General features: G+C 33.1%; 1 protein-coding gene across 1 annotated transcript in view; it reads left to right on the forward strand.

Annotated features, from left to right (window-relative positions):
* Positions 1-2,500, forward strand: part of LOC125029470 — a 139,507-nt gene that overhangs the window by 5,237 nt on the left and 131,770 nt on the right. The gene's annotated exons all lie outside the window — the stretch shown is intronic.

Below are 2,500 nucleotides of genomic sequence, written 5' to 3' on the forward strand. Positions count from 1 at the left end.
ATATATATACACCTATTATTGGTATTATGTTCATGGTTATTTATAAAAAAGATGGTTATGATTATTTTGATTATGGTCAATGATTATTTTCATTATTACCACTCTCTTTGATATTATTATTGTCATCATTACTGCTACTATTAATGCTGCTGTACATGGCGTGTACTCATTAATTATTATTATGCCATTTTATATACTCTATATTCTCATTACTAGCACTTTCATTCATCATATATTTTTGGCACTTTCAATTGCAGTTATTTTGAGCTTTCTTATGTTATGGAAACTGACAACGCTGACATGTAAACAGGGTTCAGTCTCTGTTTAATTATGCTAATGTTCGTATTCTCAGTCGTTCTGCAATACTCATGAAAAAAAAAAAAAATGATACTGACAACAGCGTAGATATCTCACAATTACCTGTTAAGTATGTACACAATTTACACACTGAAATTATATCTTAAGAGAGACAATGCTTCATTTCGAAATGTTTGTTATGTACATAAAACTTCGAACATATTCCTAATAGGCTGTATTTCAAATCTTGGTAGAGAAATCCTACGTCTTTGTAGCTGTTGTCTTTCATATTGCTTGCACCTAAGAATTTGGAAGAAGGAAGCAAAGAAGAAAGAAAAAACATCTTAAATACAGCCAGGAAGTGAGCAAACGAATAATTAAGACCAATCATGCAATATATTTTTTTTCAAATGTTCTGCTTGTCAGTATTTGCTTTCAACTTTCCAATGAGATACTTTACTTAATGTAATCTTCCTATAGACAATTCCCCTTTTGTTTTCGGATGTTCCACCCTCATTAGACTAACAGGACACAGGAGAGACGAAAGCTTATTACAAAGAAGAACTTGTAAAGTCAAGGAAAGTTAACCCAGCTTGAACAGCCTCTTGCTTCGCCATCTTAATGCGACAGAGGACACTAAGCCACCAATCTTAACGTATTTTTAAGTCGAAGATTTCAGTTCATTTAAGCCGACAGGTGAACCATGCGCTTCACTTTTCGTATGACTTGCAGACGTGTATTTTCACTCCCTTTTGATTATTTTTGATATAGGGGATTGGAAATGATGGTGATGATGACGATGAGGCTGATGATGATGATGATTATAATTTTGATGTTGATGACAACAATAATGATAATAATGAAAACTAATAACAATATTAATGATAATAATGAAAAATAATAACAATATTAATGATAATAATGAAAAATAATAACAATATTAATGATAATAATGAAAAATAATAACAATATTAATGATAATGATGGTGATAATGACAATAATAATAACAATCATGATAAAAATTGTGATAATATCTACAACTACGGCTACAATTATTAATAATAAATATAATAGCAACAGCGAAACAGCAAATATAATAGTGATCATGATAATGATAATTGTAATGATGAGGAGAACGACGACGACGACAATGATGGCGATGGTGATGATGATGATGAAGAAGATGATAATAATGATAATGGCAATGATAATGTTAGAAGAAATAGCCAACGTGGAAACCTTGGTCTCGGATATTTTAACATATCTAGAAAAAAGTAGTTAAAAGGAAAGGAAAAAGTTCAATGTTATGATTAATTTCTGTGTCAAGTTAATACTTAGGATACTCAGCGAATTTTGAATTGGACATGAAGTCATTTTCAAATATCAATATTACGAGTAGGCCCAAATTTTACACACTCTGTATGGTTATATAATATTTTGATGTCAAATGTATACGCCCTTGTAATTTGTGTCGTATGTATACCGTTTGTATTCAGATGCATAAAGTCATAGAATATGTACGTGCGTGTGTGTATGAGGGCGTGCTCGAATACATATGTGTGTTTGTGTGTGTGTCTCAGTGCGTGCGCGAAAGCATATGTGTGTTTGTGTGTACTTGATTCAGTGTGTGTGTTTGTGTGTGTGTGTGTGTGTGTGTGTGTGTGTGTGTGTGTGTGTGTGTGTGTGTGTGTGTGTGTGTGTGTGTGTCTTTACATGCTTGCGTGTGTGTGTATGCATATGTAAATAATGTGTGTAAGCATATATGTTTCTGTGCAAAATGTATTCATCTTTATTACCTGAAAAGGTTCCCCCCTCGGTCTGTACATCAAAAAGTAGTTACCAAGTCAGAAAAGAAATTACGGAAAAAAAAGTAAAATCGAGAGAGATTTGTCGGTGATTTTGTGTATCAGACACGTTAATGTTTCAGACAAATGGGACAAGTTTGCGGGCAAGATTATTAAGACAGATTTGTAGAAGACATTAGTGAATAATTAGCGCGAGCCAATTAGCAAAGCACATTAGGCGGGTATATTAGTGCAGCATATTGTTGAGGCCATTCACTAAATTGATACAGAATATTCGTGCATTTCAACAAAACGGATTATCATGGCCGGTGAACATAGTAAACTGGCAAAGACCTCTGCAACACATTATCTGAACAAGGAAATTAGCATTACTGCACTACAGGAGCTCATTTGATTA

This window comes from Penaeus chinensis, chromosome 1 (genome assembly GCF_019202785.1).
Source record: "Penaeus chinensis breed Huanghai No. 1 chromosome 1, ASM1920278v2, whole genome shotgun sequence".
In the NCBI taxonomy this organism is placed as follows: Eukaryota; Metazoa; Arthropoda; class Malacostraca; order Decapoda; family Penaeidae; genus Penaeus; species Penaeus chinensis.